Genomic DNA, 22,097 nt, shown 5'->3' with positions numbered 1-22,097 from the left:
ATGTGGCAGCTAACTACATGGGCAGATGCCCTTATGTCTGGTGCGAAACAGACAGGGGAACTCCTAAAGTTAGTGAAGCTGCACAAGAGAGATCCTGCAGTACCGGATGGGTCAGTACGTCCCAGGGACACCCTAGGAGCAAAGAGGGAAGACACAGGGAATGTGAAGGATGCATACTGTGTGGACCCTTATGATGTGACTGTAACTGAAGTGGACATACTGTGTACAGATGCAAGTAAATTCTTTATTGCTGAGCTGGAATTGGTTTCTCTCTCTTTATGCATTACAACGCCAGCAGCAGAACCTCAGCAGACCAGATGGGACCCTGAAGGTGCAGAAGGTGTGGCAGAAGGTATGCTGCAAAGGGGACATTGTATGTATGTGGCGGGAGACCAGGGCGCATTTGAGTAATCTATGTCAGCCACGACTATGGCCCTGGCTCCCCTCACACATGGCATAGTCAGCAGGATCCTGCAGCCTTGCAATGTGGGGGATGCTGTGAAAGATGAAGATACTGATATTCTGGAGGTGACAAAGGAAAATGAAGAAATCGTTGATATTCTAGAAGTGACTGATACCCTGGATGTGAATAATATGCTGGATGTGACTGCCACTTTGATGGCAAAGATGGCGACTCTAAAGATGGCTGAAGATGGTGTGCAGATGGAGGACGACAGCTTTGATCCCACCCTCGTGGGCGTCCTGACTTGGGAATGGCGTGAGAAGCTGTCTGGCAGAGTTGGTGGCCTAACCATGTTGTCCGCCCCGGGTGGGTGCGTCTAAAAAGAAGAATTTGCCCCTTACAACAGATTGCTAAGGAATGGGTGGAGCAGCCGGAAGCGACCCCACCTTGCAACGGGTGGGGCCCAGAAGGAAATCCCATGTGCAGCTGCGCGGCGCCATTACAAGCTACGGGACCGGCAGCGATGGACCACTCGTACATGCGGTGCAGGAACAGCATAGGCCGCATTGAATGGAAGTGGAGACAAGAAGAGGAGAAGACCCGACCCAGATGACAGAGGGAAGTCGCCGATGAGTTTTGGACTCACCGTTTCCCTGGATCTGCGGAGGAGCAGTGCTGGCGACTGCTGGAGCCAGAACGCCACCATAGGAAGCTGGAACATCAGCGTCGGGAGTTGGAGGCCAGGGAACCAGAAGCAGCGACCACCCCGAACGAGCTTGCGCCCGAAGTGAAGAAGCTCACGTCGGAAGTGAAGGAGCCAGAGTGCGCGGCTGCATCGGCGGAGGGCTCTGATGGTCACGGGATGGTCACAGTCAGGATACTGGAGGCAGTGGTGAGTGATCCTCAGCCCCTGACCCTGGAAGTTTGAACTGGGCCTCAGCCCCAGACCGCAGAGAGCAGACCCACGCTCAGCAGCATTTCAACCCTTGGCTCGTCCGCAGTCGGAGTGCCCCTTCCCATCCCCCCTGGGGAGGCTGCCTGGATTGAGGAGGTCATCCTATGCAAGAAACATACTGTGTACGGATGCAAATAAATTCTTCATTGTGAGTTGATGTTTGATTTCGATATATGATCATGTCCTAAAATGGGCACTGTATAGGTGAGTTTTTATTCAGCCCACATATCAAGGCAACGTTTCGGCTCAAGTGAGCCTTTCTCAAGCTTGAGAAAAGCTTAGTTGAGCCGAAACATTGCCTTGATACAGTATGTGGGCTGAATAAAAACTCACCTACCACTTTGAAAAAAGTTACTATGAATATCTATCTATCCATCTCTCTATCCATCTATTATTTATCTGTCTATTATCTACAGTATCTACGTATATACTAAGCCGTGATTTTCAGCCCATTGTTTTGGGCTGAAAGTCCCCCTCTCGGCTTATACTGGGGTTGGTAGGGGAGTGGGGAGTGTCAGAGACCATACACCCCCCTCCTGGCACGGTCTCTGCAGCCCCCCTGCTTCCCCCATGATCTCAGTGTCCCAGCTGTTTCTGCATTCAGTGGTCACGAGGTACCGCTCATTAAACTCATGAATATGCGCATATTTGATGAGCGGTACCACGTGACCGCTGAATGCAGGAACAGCTTGGACGCTGACATCATGCTGAAAGCAGGGACTGAAGAGACCGGATGCCAGGAGGGTGGTGAGTATGACGGGGAGGACGGGGAGCTGAGCAATACTTACCGCTCCCCATTCCATCGCTGTCTCCGGGTCCTCTGGCTGTGACATTAGCGGAGGGCGCGGTGACGTAGTTAGTGCGTGCCCTCTGCTAACGTCACTGCACAGGACCCAGAGACAACGATGGAACCGGGAATGGTAAATATAGCCAGTGCCTGGGGCCTGAGCCAGCGGCTACACCGGCGCCTGGCCCCCAGCGACAGAGAGGGGAGTGTGTGGCATTTTTATAGCAGCAGCATATGGGGGGTGTTTATATATGGAGCATCTACTTGGGCCACTATTAACCCTTGTGCAGCATATGGGGGGTGTTTATATATGGAGCATCTACTTGGGCCACTATTAACCCTTGTGCAGCATATGGGGGTGTTTATATATGGAGCATCTACTTGGGCCACTATTAACCCTTGTGTAGCATATGGGGGGTGTTTATATATGGAGCATCTACTTGGGCCACTATTAACCCTTGTGCAGCATATGGGGGGTGTTTATATATGGAGCATCTACTTGGGCCACTATTAACCCTTGTGCAGCATATGGGGGTGTTTATATATGGAGCATCTACTTGGGCCACTATTAACCCTTGTGCAGCATATGGGGGGTGTTTATATGTGGAGCATCTACTTGGGCCACTATTAACCCTTGTGCAGCATATGGGGGGTGTTTATATATGGAGCATCTACTTGGGCCACTATTAACCCTTGTGCAGCATATGGGGGTGTTTATATATGGAGCATCTACTTGGGCCACTATTAACCCTTGTGCAGCATATGGGGGGTGTTTATATGTGGAGCATCTACTTGGGCCACTATTAACCATTGTGCAGCATATGGGGGGTGTTTATATATGGAGCATCTACTTGGGCCACTATTAACCCTTGTGCAGCATATGGGGGGTGTTTATATATGGAGCATCTACTTGGGCCACTATTAACCCTTGTGCAGCATATGGGGGGTGTTTATATATGGAGCATCTACTTGGGCCACTATTAACCCTTGTGCAGCATATGAGGGGTGTTTATATATGGAGCATCTACTTGGGCCACTATTAACCCTTGTGTAGCATATGGGGGGTGTTTATATATGGAGCATCTACTTGGGCCACTATTAACCCTTGTGCAGCATATGGGGGGTGTTTATATATGGAGCATCTACTTGGGCCACTATTAACCCTTGTGCAGCATATGGGGGGTGTTTATATATGGAGCATCTACTTGGGCCACTATTAACCCTTGTGCAGCATATGGGGGTGTTTATATATGGAGCATCTACTTGGGCCACTATTAACCCTTGTGCAGCATATGGGGGGTGTTTATATGTGGAGCATCTACTTGGGCCACTATTAACCCTTGTGCAGCATATGGGGGGTGTTTATATATGGAGCATCTACTTGGGCCACTATTAACCCTTGTGCAGCATATGGGGGGTGTTTATATATGGAGCATCTACTTGGGCCACTATTAACCCTTGTGCCGCATATGGGGGTGTTTATATATGGAGCATCTACTTGGGCCACTATTAACCCTTGTGCAGCATATGGGGGTGTTTATATATGGAGCATCTACTTGGGCCACTATTAACCCTTGTGCAGCATATGGGGGGTGTTTATATGTGGAGCATCTACTTGGGCCACTATTAACCCTTGTGCAGCATATGGGGGGTGTTTATATATGGAGCATCTACTTGGGCCACTATTAACCCTTGTGCAGCATATGGGGGGTGTTTATATATGGAGCATCTACTTGGGCCACTATTAACCCTTGTGCAGCATATGAGGGGTGTTTATATATGGAGCATCTACTTGGGCCACTATTAACCCTTGTGCAGCATATGGGGGTGTTTATATATGGAGCATCTACTTGGGCCACTATTAACCCTTGTGCAGCATATGGGGGGTGTTTATATATGGAGCATCTACTTGGGCCACTATTAACCCTTGTGCAGCATATGGGGGGTGTTTATATATGGAGCATCTACTTGGGCCACTATTAACCCTTGTGCAGCATATGGGGGTGTTTATATATGGAGCATCTACTTGGGCCACTATTAACCCTTGTGCAGCATATGGGGGGTGTTTATATATGGAGCATCTACTTGGGCCACTATTAACCCTTGTGCAGCATATGGGGGGTGTTTATATATGGAGCATCTACTTGGGCCACTATTAACCCTTCTGCAGCATATGGGGGGTATTTATATATGGAGCATCTACTTGGGCCACTATTAACCCTTGTGCAGCATATGGGGGGTGTTTATATATGGAGCATCTACTTGGGCCACTATTAACCCTTGTGCAGCATATGGGGGGTATTTATATATGGAGCATCTACTTGGGCCACTATTAACCCTTGTGCAGCATATGGGGGTGTTTATATATGGAGCATCTACTTGGGCCACTATTAACCCTTGTGCAGCATATGGGGGGTGTTTATATATGGAGCATCTACTTGGGCCACTATTAACCCTTGTGCAGCATATGGGGGGTATTTATATATGGAGCATCTACTTGGGCCACTATTAACCCTTGTGCAGCATATGGGGGGTGTTTATATATGGAGCATCAACTTGGGCCACTATTAACCCTTGTGCAGCATATGGGGGTGTTAATATATGGAGCATCTACTTGGGCCACTATTAACCCTTGTGCAGCATATGGGGGGTATTTATATATGGAGCATCTACTTGGGCCACTATTAACCCTTGTGCAGCATATGGGGGTGTTAATATATGGAGCATCTACTTGGGCCACTATTAACCCTTGTGCAGCATATGGGGGTGTTAATATATGGAGCATCTACTTGGGCCACTATTAACCCTTGTGCAGCATATGGGGGGTGTTAATATATGGAGCATCTACTTGGGCCACTATTAACCCTTGTGCAGCATATGGGGGGTGTTTATATATGGAGCATCTACTTCGGCCACTATTAACCCTTGTGCAGCATATGGGGGTGTTTATATATGGAGCATCTACTTGGGTCACTATTAACCCTTGTGCAGCATATGGGGGTGTTTATATATGGAGCATCTACTAGGGCCACTATTAACCCTTGTGCAGCATATGGGGGTGTTTATATATGGAGCATCTACTTGGGCCACTATTAACCCTTGTGCAGCATATGAGGGGTGTTTATATATGGAGCATCAACTTGGGCCACTATTAACCCTTGTGCAGCATATGGGGGGTGTTTATATATGGAGCATCTACTTGGGCCACTATTAACCCTTGTGCAGCATATGGGGGTGTTTATATATGGAGCATCTACTTGGGCCACTATTAACCCTTGTGCCGCATATGGGGGGTGTTTATATATGGAGCATCTACTTGGGCCACTATTAACCCTTGTGCAGCATATGGGTGGTGTTAATATATGGAGCATCTACTTGGGCCACTATTAACCCTTGTGCAGCATATGGGGGGTGTTTATATATGGAGCATCTACTTGGGCCACTATTAACCCTTGTGCAGCATATGGGGGGTGTTTATATATGGAGCATCAACTTGGGCCACTATTAACCCTTATGCAGCTTATGGGGGGTGTTTATATATGGAGCATCAATTTGGGCCACTATTAACCCTTGTGCAGCATATGGGGGGTGTTTATATATGGAGCATCTACTTGGGCCACTATTAACCCTTGTGCAGCATATGGGGGGTGTTTATATATGGAGCATCAACTTGGGCCACTATTAACCCTTGTGCAGCATATGGGGGGTGTTTATATATGGAGCATCAACTTGGGCCACTATTAACCCTTGTGCAGCATATGGGGGTGTTTATATATGGAGCATCTACTTGGGCCACTATTAACCCTTGTGCAGCATATGGGGGGTGTTTATATATGAAGCATCTACTTGGGCCACTATTAACCCTTGTGCAGCATATGGGGGGTGTTTATATATGGAGCATCTACTTGGGCCACTATTAACCCTTGTGCAGCATATGGGGGGTGTTTATATATGGAGCATCAACTTGGGTCACTATTAACCCTTGTGCAGCATATGGGGGGTGTTTATATATGGAGCATATACTTGGGCCACTATTAACCCTTGTGCAGCATATGAGGGGTGTTTATATATGGAGCATCTACTTGGGCCACTATTAACCCTTGTGCAGCATATGGGGGTGTTTATATATGGAGCATCTACTTGGGCCACTATTAACCCTTGTGCAGGATATGGGGGGTGTTTATATATGGAGCATCTACTTGGGCCACTATTAACCCTTGTGCAGCATATGGGGGGTGTTTATATATGGAGCATCAACTTGGGTCACTATTAACCCTTGTGCAGCATATGGGGGGGTGTTTATATATGGAGCATCTACTTGGGCCACTATTAACCCTTGTGCAGCATATGGGGGGCGTTTATATATGGAGCATCAACTTGGGTCACTATTAACCCTTGTGTAGCATATGGGTGGTGTTAATATATGGAGCATCTACTAGGGCCACTATTAACCCTTGTGCAGCATATGGGGGGTATTTATATATGGAGCATCTAATTGGGCCACTATTAACCCTTGTGCAGCATATGGGGGTGTTTATATATGGAGCATCTACTTGGGCCACTATTAACCCTTGTGCAGCATATGGGGGTGTTTATATATGGAGCATCTACTTGGGCCACTATTAACCCTTGTGCAGCATATGGGGGGTGTTAATATATGGAGCATCTACTTGGGCCACTATTAACCCTTGTGCATCAAATGGGGGGTATTTATGTATGGAGCTTCTACTTGGACAACTATTAACCATTGTCCATCATATGGGGGGTATTTACATATGGAACTTCTACTTGGGCCACTATTAACCCTTGTGCAGCATATGGGGGCTATTTATGTATGGAGCATCTACTTGGGACAACATTAACCCTTGTGCAGCATATGGGGGGTATTTATGTATGGAGCTTCTACTTGGGCCACTATTAACCCTTGTGCAGCATATGGGGGGGTATTTTATGTATGGAGTTTCTACTTGAACCACTATTAACCCTTATGCAGCATGTGGGGGGTATTTTATGTATGGAGCTTCTACTTGGACAACTATTAACCCTTGTGCAGCATGTGGGGGGTATTTATGTATTGAGCTTCTACTTGGGCCACTATTAACCCTTGTGCAGCATATGGGGGGTGTTTATATATGGAGCATCAACTTGGGCCACTATTAACCCTTGTGCAGCATATGGGGGGTGTTTATATATGGAGCATCTACTTGGGCCACTATTAACCCTTGTGCAGCATATGGGGGGTGTTTATATATGGAGCATCAACTTGGGTCACTATTAACCCTTGTGTAGCATATGGGTGGTGTTAATATATGGAGCATCTACTAGGGCCACTATTAACCCTTGTGCAGCATATGGGGGGTGTTTATATATGGAGCATCTACTTGGGCCACTATTAACCCTTGTGCAGCATATGGGGGGTGTTTATATATGGAGCATCTAATTGGGCCACTATTAACCCTTGTGCAGCATATGGGGGTGTTTATATATGGAGCATCTACTTGGGCCACCATTAACCCTTGTGCAGCATATGGGGGTGTTTATATATGGAGCATCTACTTGGGCCACTATTAACCCTTGTGCAGCATATGGGGGTGTTTATATATGGAGCATCTACTTGGGCCACTATTAACCCTTGTGCAGCATATGGGGGGTGTTTATATATGGAGCATCTACTTGGGCCACTATTAACCCTTGTGCAGCATATGGGGGGTGTTTATATATGGAGCATCAACTTGGGTCACTATTAACCCTTGTGTAGGATATGGGTGGTGTTAATATATGGAGCATCTACTAGGGCCACTATTAACCCTTGTGCAGCATATGGGGGGTATTTATATATGGAGCATCTAATTGGGCCACTATTAACCCTTGTGCAGCATATGGGGGTGTTTATATATGGAGCATCTACTTGGGCCACTATTAACCCTTGTGCAGCATATGGGGGTGTTTATATATGGAGCATCTACTTGGGCCACTATTAACCCTTGTGCATCATATGGGGGTGTTTATATATGGAGCATCTACTTGGGCCACTATTAACCCTTGTGCATCATATGGGGGGTATTTATGTATGGAGCTTCTACTTGGACAACTATTAACCCTTGTGCATCATATGGGGTGGTATTTACATATGGAGCTTCTACTTGGGCCACTATTAACCCTTGTGCATCATATGGGGGGTATTTATGTATGGTGCTTCTACTTGGGCCACTGTTAACCCTTGTGCAGCATATGGGGGGTTGATTTTATGTATGGAATTTCTACTTGAACCACTATTAACCCTTATGCAGCATGTGGGGGGTATTCATGTATTGAGCTTCTACTTGGGCCACTATTAACCCTTGTGCAGCATATGGGGGTGTTTATATATGGAGCATCAACTTGGGCCACTATTAACCCTTGTGCATCATATGGGGGTGTTTATATATGGAGCATCTACTTGGGCCACTATTAACCCTTGTGCATCATATGGGGGGTATTTATGTATGGAGCTTCTACTTGGACAACTATTAACCCTTGTGCATCATATGGGGTGGTATTTACGTATGGAGCTTCTACTTGGGCCACTATTAACCCTTGTGCATCATATGGGGGGTATTTATGTATGGTGCTTCTACTTGGGCCACTATTAACCCTTGTGCAGCATATGGGGGGTTGATTTTATGTATGGAGTTTCTACTTGAACCACTATTAACCCTTATGCAGCATGTGGGGGGTATTCATGTATTGAGCTTCTACTTGGGCCACTATTAACCCTTGTGCAGCATATGGGGGTGTTTATATATGGAGCATCAACTTGGGTCACTATTAACCCTTGTGTAGCATATGGGGGGTATTTATGTATGGAGCTTCTACTTGGACAACTATTAACCCTTGTGTATCATATGGGGTGGTATTTACATATGGAGCTTCTACTTGGGCCACTATTAACCCTTGTGCATCATATGGGGGGTATTTATGTATGGTGCTTCTACTTGGGCCACTATTAACCCTTGTGCAGCATATGGGGGGTTGATTTTATGTATGGAGTTTCTACTTGAACCACTATTAACCCTTATGCAGCATGTGGGGGGTATTCATGTATTGAGCTTCTACTTGGGCCACTATTAACCCTTGTGCAGCATATGGGGGTGTTTATATATGGAGCATCAACTTGGGTCACTATTAACCCTTGTGTAGCATATGGGGGGTATTTATGTATGGAGCTTCTACTTGGACAACTATTAACCCTTGTGTATCATATGGGGGGTGTTAATATATGGAGCATCTACTTGGGCCACTATTAACCCTTGTGCAGCATATGGGGGGTGTTAATATATGGAGCATCTACTTGGGCCACTATTAACCCTTGTGCAGCATATGGGGGGTATTTATATATGGAGCATCTACTTGGGCCACTATTAACCCTTGTGCATCATATGGGGGGTATTTACATATGGAGCTTCTACTTGGGCCACTGTTAACCCTTGTGCAGCATATCGGGGCTATTTATGTATGGAGCATCTACTTGGGACAACATTAACCCTTGTGCAGCATATGGGGGGTGTTTATGTATGGAGCTTCTACTTGGGCCACTATTAACCCTTGTGCAGCATATGGGGGTTATTTTATGTATGGAGTTTCTACTTGAACCACTATTAACCCTTATGCAGCATGTGGGGGGTATTTTATGTATGGAGCTTCTACTTGGACAACTATTAACCCTTGTGCAGCATGTGGGGGTATTTATGTATTGAGCTTCTACTTGGGCCACTATTAACCCTTGTGCAGCATATGGGGGGTATTTATGTATTGAGCTTCTAATTGGGCCACTATTAACACTTGTGCAGCATATGGGGGTGTTTATATATGGAGCATCTACTTGGGCCACTATTAACCATTGTGCAGCATATGGGGGGTGTTTATATATGGAGAATCTACTTGGGCCACTATTAACCCTTGTGCAGCATATGGGGGTGTTTATATATGAAGCATCTACTTGGGCCACTATTAACCCTTGTGCAGCATATGGGGGGTGTTTATATATGGAGCATCTACTTGGGCCACCATTAACCCTTGTGCATCATATGGGGGTTATTTATGTATGGAGCTTCTACTTGGGCCACCATTAACCCTTGTGAAGCATATGGGGGTATTTATGTATGGAGCATCTACCTGGGACAACATTAACCCTTGTGCAGCAATATATGGGGGTATTTATCCTTGGAGCATCTTGTTGGGCCACCATTAACCCTTTTACAGCATTTTATGGGGGTATTTATCTATGGAGCATCTTTTTGGACCACCATTAACCCTTGTGCAGCACTACCCTCGGCTTATACACGAGTCAATAAGTTTCCCCAGTTTGTTGTTGAAAAATTAGGGGTGTCGGCTTATACACGGGTCGGTTTATACGCGAGTACATACGGTATCTATTATCTATTTATCCATTATTTATCTATCTATTATCTATCTATAGAAAAAAATTGGAACAGCACCGAAATATTACCTCAAATGATGTGCAAAGCTTTCCCAAGCAATATTCAAATGGTTACCAACAATAGATTAAAAAAAAGGAAAACAGCACGAAAAAAATGAAAAAAGTTAACTTTATTGCCCAATTGCGTGGCAACGTTTCGGATATAGTATCCTTTTTCAATCTATCTATATATCTCATATCTATCTATCATCTATTATCATTCTATCTATTATCTATCTATTGAAGACAAGAAATAGAGCAGCACAAAAATACAAAAGAAAGTCCAGGTGCAAAGCTCCCAAAGGCAAGTACCAAACCTTTAGGATGCAAAAAATCCAGAAAGCAGGAACAGGCACACCGATTTTTCAGGGTTAAATGAGAGCTGTTTATTTAGCCCAAAAGTGCAACGTTTCGGTTCAAGTGGCGAACCTTTTTCAGCCTTGAAAAAGGTTCGCCACTTGAACCGAAGCGTTGCTCTTATGGGCTAAATATTCAGCTCTCATTTAACCCTGAAAAACCGGTGTGCTGTTCCTGTTTTCTGGATTTTTTTTATTATCTATCTATCTATCTCTATCTATCTATTATTTATCTATCTATCTAAATAAAAAAAGGGCAGCACTACCAAAATTATGCAACTGGTGCAAAACCTATACAGCAGTGTCCAAACAACCGAATTAATAAATCAAGAAAAATAGGCAGCACTCCAAATTAAATGTGAAAAAAGTGGATACTTTACTGATAAAGACGGGTCACCGTCGAAACGTCGCCACTTGAGGATCAGTAAAGTATCCACTTTTTTCACATTTAATTTGGAGTGCTGCCTATTTTTCTTGATTTATCTATCTATTGTGAGGCAGTGACCGGTGTCATATGTGAAGGTCGCTATGTGTCCCCAGGATGTGCTCTGAAATGTATTAGATCCGATGGAGTGCCTTGTGATCACAGCAATGTGCCTGTGACTCGCAGGGCAGAATAAAAGTAAGTTTGAACCTGGTCAAGCTATTTGGACCAAGGAGTTTTTTTTTAGGAAAACCCAGTATGGGCTTTTATTTTTGAAACAGACTGCAGGAAGGTAGTGGGGTCCGGTCTGTTTCCTCCAGCCCAGGTCTTATGAGTGGCCTATGGCCACAGGTTGGAAAAGGAAAAAAAAACCCTACAGGGAGGGTTGGGTTGGTCAGTGTTGCTCTGGTGAGGAAACAGAGGAGGTGATTTGCAGAGCACGCCCTGTGTGAGTTAACACAGGGCCAGCGGAGCCAATGGTACTGGCAACCCTCCCTGCATGCCCGGCAGGACGTCGCTCACGGCAACTGCCCTGGACTGGCGTTTTGTTTACCCGGCTGCGATCCGGAAGATACAGCGTGCTGTGCACTGAGTGAGTTTTGTTGGACATTAAAACCCTTTTTGTTTTGAACTTGCTTGGGTCACTGCCTCATAACTGCATAGCGTGGACACCGCTGCTTTACACTATCTATCTATCATCTATCTATTTAGCTTGCGGAAGAAAAGACTGAGAGGAGACTTAATCGCTGTCTACAAATATCTCAGGGGCTGTCACATTGTAGAAGGATCAACTTTATTCTCATTTCCACAAGGAAAGACTAGAAGCAATGGGATGAAACTGAATGGGAGGAGACACAGATTAGATATTAGAAAAAACTTTTTGACAGTTAGAGTGATCAATGAGTGGAACAGGCTGCCACGAGAAGTGGTGAGTTCTTCTTCAATGGAAGTCTTCAAACAGAGGCTGGACATATATCTTTCTGGGATGATTTAGTGAAACCTGCTTTGAGCAGGGGGTTGGACCAGATGGCCCAGGAGGTCCCTTCCAACTCTACGATTCTATGATTCTATGATCTATTATTTATCTATCTATCTATCATATATCTATCTATCGATCTATCTATCTGTCATCTATCTGTCTATTATTTGTCCATTATCTATATCTATCTATTTATCTATCTATCTATTTCATACCTATCTATCATCTGTCTGTCTGTCTGTATGTCTGTCTGTGTGTCTATCTATCTATCTATCTATCTATCTATCTATCTATCTATCTATCTATCTATCTATCTCTATCTTTCAGGTCCAGATGAATTACACCCCAGAGTACTGAAGTAGATAGCAGAAGACATTTTTGAATCACTCTCGATAATCTTTGAAAATTCTTGCAGAACAGAAGTCCCAGAAGACTGGAGAAGAGCAAATGTTGTTCCTATCTTCAAAAAGGGGAAGAAGGTGGACCCAGGGAACTATAGATGAGTCTGACGTCTATACAAGGAAAGATCTTTGAACAAATTATTAAAATGTATAGTTAGGTCCATATATATTTGGACAGAGACAACATTTTTCTAATTTTGGTTCTAGACATTACCACAATGAATTTTAAACAAAGCAATTCAGATGCAGTTGAAGATCAGACTTTCAGCTTTTATTTGAGGGTATCCATATTAAAAATGGATGAAGGGTTTAGGAGTTTCAGCTCCTTAACATGTGCCACCCTGTTTTTAAAGGATACAAAAGTAATTGGACAATTGACTCCAAGGCTATTTCATGGACAGGTGTGGGCAATCTCTTCGTTATGTCATTCTCAATTAAGCAGATTAAAGGCCTGGAGTTGATTTGAGGTGTGGTGCTTGCATTTGGAAGGTTTTGCTGTGAAGGAAATGGGTCGCCCTCCCAGGGCTGTGGGGTACTCGGTACCGGGCCGGTATCGGCGGGACGTGTCACAGCGGCGGGGACCCGGACCATGGCCCTGGGCGCCCAATTAATGGGGGGAGATGTTGTGAATGGTGTAATGTAGTTAGATGAATAGTTCATGACGCCACCTGTGGTGTTCGGCAAGGGAGGTGTTAAGCCGACACTGCAGACAGATCCTCTGGGACAGATGAGGTGGTGCAGCAAGGATGGTATAGCCCTGCACAGGCAGAGCTGTTGTCCCAGGGCAGTGTAGATGTGGAGACACTTAGTTGGTGTAGTGTCCGGCACAAGGGATGTAGCAGTGCCAGGCGGACGAACGCAGGAAGGTATGGAGGACACCAGGGCATTTAGTTCCAAAGCTTTACTCACAGTCTGTAGTGCCCGCTTCTGTGCCTTGTCCTCCGTGTCAGAGAGTCAGTCAACCTCCAGGCAAGATGGAATGCTACCTTCCACACTCCGCCAACATGTGCCTTTTCTGAACGTCTCCTCTATAGCGCCTTTAAGTGTGAAGATCTCCTAGTACTGAGTTACACTGGAGTTCCTCCTAACAGATGTTCCCAAGAACTCTACTTGCACGGCAGACAGCTGTAGCCTGCTTCGGGGACTCTCTACTCCTAAGTCCCGGCTCTCTATCCGTATTGCTGTTGTGCCCTCAAGTCTTAGATGGGAGTAGTGCATTTACAGCCCACTACTCCACCGGTGTCTGCTGCTGAACCATTAGTGTCCATACAACCTTGGGGACCGGGCCCCGGCCTTGCGCTTAGAACTTCTAGGCAGGGTTCTTCCTCTAACCCAGGTCCTCTGTGTTCCCTTTTACTCCTACGTTCTGTACTTGCCTTTTCCCTTCTATGGAAGCTCAGGCGAACCAAAGTTCAATGTCCTTCTTCTTTCCTTTCCCGTGCCAGCTGGCTCAGGTCACTGAGGCAGCTGCAGCACTCCTTCCTCCATCCCTCTTCCAGGGATCCCCACTCCTCTCGAGTGGCTTCCTCTCTCCTACTCTCCTTCTAGACTCAACTGACCCTCAATCCTGGAACCGTCCCACTCTTTTATATGTATCCTAAACTCCACCCACCTCCCAGCACGTCTAGTGTTCCAAGCAGGGAACCACCAAAGGTGCTCTGCTTCTCTCTAAGCAAGGAGCCGCAATGTGGTTTTGCTGAACTACTCTATTGTGTTGGAGCGTGGTCAGGAGCCTCCAACTTACCTGGATGGTGGGGCACCACACCTTAGGAGAAGGTGCAGTACCTCTGTGGTGACTGAGCCTCAAGGGCGCCACAGAAACGAGCAGTCAAAGGAGCTCTCCATGCAGGTGAAACAAGCCATCCTTAAGCTGCAAAAACAGAAAAAAACCCAACCGAGAAATTGCTACAACATTAGGAGTGGCAAAATCTACAGTTTGGTACATCCTGAGAAAGAAAGAAAGCACTGGTGAACTCATCAATGCAAAAAGACCTGGGTGCCCACAGAAAACAACAGTGGTGGATGATCGCAGAATAATCTCCATGGTGAAGAGAAACCCCTTCACAACAGCCAACCAAGTGAACAACACTCTCCAGGAGGTAGGCGTATCAATATCCAAATCTACCATAAAGAGAAGACTGCATGAAAGTAAATACAGAGGGTTCACTGCACGGTGCAAGCCACTCATAAGCATCAAGAATAAAAAGGCTAGACTGGACTTTGCTAAAAAATCATCTAAAAAAGCCAGCACAGTTCTGGAAGAACATTCTTTGTACAGATGAAACCAAGATCAACCTCTACCAGAATGATGGAAAGAGAAAAGTATGGTGAATGAGTGGTACAGCTCATGATCCAAAGCAAACCACATCATCTGTAAAGCATGGCAGAGGCAGTGTGATGGCTTGGGCATGCACGGCTGCCAGTGGCACTGGGTCACTAGTGTTTATTGATGATGTGACACAGGACAGAAGCAGCCGAATGAATTCTGAGGTATTCAGAGCCATACTGTGTGCTCAGATCCAGCCAAATGCAGCCAAACTGATTGGTCGTCGTTTCATACTACAGATGGACAATGACCCAAAACATAAAGCCAAAGCAACCCAGGAGTTTATTAAAGCAAAGAAGGGGAATATTCTTGAATAGCCAAGTCAGTCTCCTGATCTCAACCCAACTGAGCATGCATTTCACTTGTTAAAGACTAAACTTCAGACAGAAAGGCCCACAAACAAACAGCAACTGAAAACCGCTGCAGTGAAGGCCTGGCAGAGCATCAAAAAGGAGGAAACACAGTGTCTGGTGATGTCCATGAGTTCAAGACTTCAGGCAGTCGTTGCCAACAAAGGGTTTTCAACCAAGTACTAGAAATGAACATTTTATTTACAATTATTTATTATGAGCCTGTGTAGCTCATCCAGCAGCGTTCCTCCAAGGTATATACCCTCTATTCTTCCCTCCTTTCCCCCACACTCACTTTTTTATTTTTGGATTTTGCATTTTTTGCACTTTATACCATCACATTGGTTCCTCTCTTTGCTGATTGTTTTGCATCACCACATGGTTTTATGCACAGACACTTGTTTGAGTCTATATGGGCTCCGTATATTCTATGTCACTCCTTTAAGGAGCCAATGTATAGAGGGATATAAAATATAGTTGTTTATTAATGGGGAGCGCTATGCTTTATTAACCTATATAGGTGTATATAAAATTCTTTTGAGCACACATCTTTTTTATATGTATTTGTATTACTATTACTCAATAAAGGTATTTTAATCTTATATTTGCTTTATGACTTTTTTATTATTTATATATTTTATTTTATTTTTACATTTTTTGACCAAAAAATTCGGGTCTTTTGATTCGGTTTACAAATCTTTTCTCGAATGGTCTACCATTCTTCCAGTGGCACACACTTATACACGTTGAAAAAGGTATATTAATGGAATTATAACCATTTTATTATTTATTGTTATATATAAAATTTTTTTTTTTTTTTTTTTTTTTTTTTATATTTAACGTGTTTTTTTTTTTTTGGTATTGCCTCAAAATCAGGTTAATTTGAGTTATCAATTATTTAATCTGTCCAATTAGTTTTGGTCCCTTTAAAAACAGGGTGGCACATGTTAAGGAGCTGAAACTCCTAAATCCTTCATCCAATTTTAATGTGGATACCCTCAAATGAAAGCTGAAAGTCTGAACTTCAACTGCATCTGAATTGTTTTGTTTAAAATTCATTGTAGTAATGTCTAGAACCAAAATTAGAAAAATGTTGTCTCTGTCCAAATATATATGGACCTAACTGTATGTAAAAATAATTACAAAATATGTATTAAAATGTATGTAAGTACCTGGATAAGAATGAAGTGATTAAACAGTCAGCATGGGTTTGTAACTAATAAGTCATGTCAGACTAACTTAATTTCCTTCTATGACAGAATCACTAAATTGGGTGGACCAGGGAAATGCTGTAGATATAGTATATCTTGACTTCAGCAAAGCATTTGACAAAGTATCTCACACAATCCTTATTGAAAAAATGACTAAGTATGGAATGGACAAGGCAACTGTTAGGTGGATTCATAACTGGCTTAGTGATCAGACCCAAAGAGTGGTCGTAAATGGCTGCACATCCAGTTGGAAGAATGTCTCAAGTGGGGTACCACAGGGCTCTGTCCTGGGCCCTGTATTGTTCAACATCTTTATCAACGATTTAGATGAAGGAATTGAGGGTAAACTGATTAAATTTGCTGATGACACAAAGCTAGGAGGGATAGCTAATACTAGAGAAGAGAGAGAGAGGTTTCAAAAAGATATAAATAAACTGGAGCAGTGGGCAGCAACTAACAGAATGGTTTTTAACAGGAAAAATGCAAAGTACTACATCTGGGCAATAAAAATGAAAAAAGCATATACAGAATGGGAGGAATAGAGCTAAGCAACAGCACATGTGAAAAAGATGGGTATATTAATGCATCATAAAGTGAACATGAGTCAACAGTGTGATGCAGCAGTAAAAAAGGCAAATGCAATTCTGAGATGTATTAACAGAAGCATACAGTCTAGATCATGTGAAGTCATTATTGCTCTCTACTCCTCTTTGGTCAGACCTCATCTGGAATACTGTGTCCAGTTTCGGGCACCACATTTTAAAAAAGATATAAAAAAAACTGGAACAAGTTCAGAGAAGAGCGACCAGAAAGATGACCGGTCTGCAAACCATGTCCTATGAGGAACGGTTACAGGATTTGGGAATCTTTAGCTTGCAAAAAAGAAGACTGAGAGGAGACTTAATGGCTGTCTACAAATATCTCAAGGGCTGTCACATTGTAGAAGGATCATCTTTATTCTCATTTGCACAAGGAAAGACTAGAAGCAATGGGATGAAACTGAGCAGGAGGAGACACAGATTAGATATTAGAAAAAACTTTTTGACTTTGAGGGTGAGCAATGAGTGGAACAGGCTGCCACGAGAGGTGGTGAGTTCTCCTTCCATGGAGGTCTTCAAACAGAGACTGGACAGACATCTGTCTGGGATGATTTAGCGAATCCTGCTTTGAGCAGGGGGTTGGACCAGATGGCCCAGGAGGTCCCTTCCAACTCTACGATTCTATCTATCTATTATTTATATATCTCCCTATCTATATTTTTTAATGTCTTTTAGAAAGAACTCTACACGTTGTTTTTTTTTTAACAGCTCTTTGCTTTGCCATCTTACAGAAATCAGGCTTATTTTAGGATGCTGGCAATTACTTTTGAATCCTGTAGTAATGCTTTCCAGTGATACTGTCAGCAAAACGGCTCCTCAAATTGGAGCTGAGTGAAAAGCTTTTTATAAAAGATGACATTTTAGCATCGGACTCAAACTGCTCTTCCATTTTCTCCCTTTATTCTGCTGCTATTTGAAGTTGAGTTGTGGTAGCTACCAATTACATTTTTAAGTGTCTAATGTTACTTAGTTGTGAGCTATAAAGATGACAGGTAAATATTTGGCTTTTCAGCACAATGGATGCAGAATTTGTGGATTGTCTGATATCATGATCACTTTTTTCACATTGTTGCGCCTGAAAGGTCTTGCAGACGTTCATAGGAAGATAATAAAAGGCTAAATACACTTACAAATTTTTTTTATGATTAATTTGCTTCTCTTATGCAAAATTAAGCGATTTTGTAAGTATTGTTCATGACAAATTTTCTATAATTTTGCTGTTGCAGTGTCTATAAGTCTTTCTTCTAGCTGCTTGCTCTGCAAAAGTGTTACAAATCTATCAGAGTTTCTGTCCCCCCCTCACTTCTTTCATTGTTATAGATGGGAGGCAGGGGGTTGGGGAAGTACATGTTTTTTCCCTTCTTCAATGCAGATGTATCTATTGTCTTATGTAAAGCACAGAAAAAAAAGGGTATAGCACAGGATGGGATTAAATAAAGTGGGTGGAGATGAAATAAGTGCAGGATAGAAGTTGTGAATGCAACTGAAGACACAAGCACCCTAGAAATACACAGACCTCAAATCCAATTTAACCTCTTTCCGACCTCGGGCGTAAATGCATGCTGATGTCAGATTCTTTCCCTTTGATTTGGGCTCCGGAGGTGAGCCCACATCGTTTTCTGCACATGTCAGCTGTTTTGAACAGCTAACATGTGCCTCTAACAGCCGTGGGTGGAATTGTGATCCACCCACGGCTGTTAACCCATTAAATGCCACTGTTCAACTCTGATGGCGGCATTTAACTCGCACTTCCGGTAAGAGTTCCGGAAATTCCACCCATCGGTGACCCCGTCACGTGATCGCGGGTCACCGATGGGTCAGTATGACAACCAGAGGTCTCCAGCAGACCTCTATGGTTGTCACTGCTGGATTGCTATGAGCGCCGCCTGGTGGTCAATGCTCATAGCAAGTGAGCAATTCTGCTACATATAGGCGATCTGATCATCATCTGTATGTAGCAGAGCCGATTGGGTTATGGCATCTTCTAGTCTCCAATGGAGACTATTGAAGCATGCCAAAAGTAAAAAAAAGTTTTTAAAAATATTAAAAAATAAAAAAGTATAAAAGTTCAATTCCATTACACCATTACAGAAGATCGACTCTCCACTCTACTCTCAAGATCACATCTCACCACCTGTGCACTTGACCCGATCCCATCCCACTTCATCCCAAACCTCACCACAGTCTTCATCCCAACCCTAACCCATCTCTTCAACCTATCACTAACATCTGGTGTTTTCCCCTCAAGCTTTAAACATGCTTCCATCACACCTATCCTCAAAAAGCCCTCTCTTGACCCATCCTCTGTATCTAGCTATCGCCCTATATCACTTTTCCCCTATGCATCCAAGCTACTGGAACAACACGTCTACCTTGAACTGTCCTCCCATCTCTCTTCTTGCTCCCTCTTCGACCGCTTACAATCTGGCTTCCGGTCACACCACTCCACTGAAACTGCCCTTACTAAGGTCACCAATGACCTCTTAACCGTCAAGAGCAAGCGACACTACTCTGTCCTCCTCCTCCTGGACCTGTCGGCTGCCTTTGACACAGTGGACCATTCCCTATTATTACAGACCCTCTCATCCCTTGGCATCACAGACTTGGCCCTATCCTGGATTTCATCATACCTAACAGACCGGACATTCAGCGTCTCCCACTCACACACCACCTCCTCACCTCGCCCCCTATCTGTCGGAGTCCCACAAGGTTCAGTCCTAGGACCCCTGCTCTTCTCCATTTACACCTTTGGCCTGGGACAGCTCATAGAATCTCTTGGCTTTCAGTATCATCTCTATGCTGATGACACACAGATCTACATCTCTGGACCAGATATCACCTCCCTACTAACCAGAATCCCTCAATGTCTGTCCACTATTTCATCCTTCTTCTCCGCTAGATTTCTGAAACTTAACATGGACAAAACAGAATTCATCAGCTTTCCCCCATCTCACGTGACCCCCCCAACGAACCTATCCATTACAGTAAATGGCTGCACACTCTCCCCAGTCCTACAAGCTCGCTGCCTCGGGGTAATCCTTGATGCTGATCTCTCCTTCAAACCACATATCCAAGCCCTTGCCACTTCCTGCCGACTTCAACTCAAAAATATTTCATGAATCTGTTCATTCCTCAACCAAAAATCTGAAAAAACCCTAGTCCATGCCCTCATCATCTCTCGCCTTGACTACTGCAACCTCCTGCTCTGTGGCCTCCCCTCGAACACTCTCGCACCCCTCCAATCTATTCTAAACTCTGCTGCCCGACTAATCCACCTGTCCCCACGCTATTCCCCAGCTTCTCCCCTCTGTCAATCCCTTCACTGGCTCTCCATTGCCCAGAGACTCCAGTACAAAACCCTAACCATGACATACAAAGCCATCCACAACCTGTCTCCTCCATACATCTGTGACCTCGTCTCCCGGTACTTTCCTGCACGCAACCTCGGGTCCTCAGAAGATCTCCTTCTCTACTCCCCTCTTATCTCCTCTTCCCACTATCGCAAACAAGATTTCTCTCGTGCATCACCCCTACTCTGGAACTCTACCACAACATATCAGACTCTCACCTACCATCGCAACCTTCAAAAAGAGCCTGAAGACTCACCTCTTCCGACAAGCCTATAACCTGCAGTAACCACCGATCGACCAAACCGCTGCACGACCAGCTCTACCCTCGCCTACTGTATTCTCACCCATCCCTTGTAGATTGTGAGCCTTCACGGGCAGGGTCCTCTCTCCTCCTGTACCAGTTATGACTTGTATTGTTTAACATTATTGTACTTGTTTTTATTATGTATACCCCTCCCTACATGTAAAGTGCCATGGAATAAATGGCGCTATAACAATAAATAATAATAATAATTCACCCTCTTTCACCCCATTCAAAGTAAAACCATAAAACAATAAAAAAATCATACATACACATATTTGGTAACACCATGTTCAGAATCGCCCGATATATCAATATAAAAAAACCTGATCACTAAATGGCGAAAAGAGAAAAAAGTAAAAACGACAGAATTACTTTTTTTGGTCACCGCAACATGGCATTAAAATGCAATAACGGCCGATCAAAGATCGTATCTGCACCAAAATGGTATAATTAAAAACGTCGGCTCGGTGCACAAAAAATAAGCCCTCACCCAACCCAACATTACAAAAAATGGAGACGCTAAGGGTATCAGAAAATGTTGCATTTTTTTTAACAAACTATGGATTTTTTTTCACCACTTAAATAAAAAAGAACCTAGACATTTTTGATGTCTATGAACTCGTAATGACCTGGAGAATCATAATGCCAGGTCAGTTTTAGCAGTTGGTGAACATGGTAAAAAGCAAACAAAAAACAACTGCGGGCTTGCACTTTTTTTTGCAATATCATCGCACTTGGAATTTTTTTTTCCCATTTTCGAGTACATGACATGGCAAAACCAATGGTGTTTTTCAAAGTACAACTTGTTCCGCAAAAAATCAAACCCTCACATGGCCATTTTGACCAAAAAATAGAAAAGTTATCGCTCTGGGAAGAAGGGGAGCAAAAAATGAAAGTGCAAAACCAAAAATAGCTCTGGTCATTAAGGGGTTAAATTACCTGGAGAGATAGTCCCACAAGAGAAAAATCTGATATTTGGATCAGGCTGCAAACAGCAAATCAGGGGGTCTGAAAATAAATAAGTGAAGGAACTAATATTGCATACAAAAAAAGTAATACTTTCTCCCCTTGCTATCTAAAGTCTCATGGAAAGCAGAGAAAACAGGCTATAAAGGGAAAAGTAGGTAGAGATTAACTGCAGGATAGAAGCTGTTCTGACATGAATGGAAGTGAAGAAGGCAGCACGCTGAATGC

This window comes from Dendrobates tinctorius, unplaced genomic scaffold (genome assembly GCF_039654945.1).
Source record: "Dendrobates tinctorius isolate UK_male_01 unplaced genomic scaffold, ASM3965494v1 ptg000057l, whole genome shotgun sequence".
Classification (NCBI taxonomy): domain Eukaryota; kingdom Metazoa; phylum Chordata; class Amphibia; order Anura; family Dendrobatidae; genus Dendrobates; species Dendrobates tinctorius.
Note: the sequence above shows the minus strand (reverse complement) of the source record.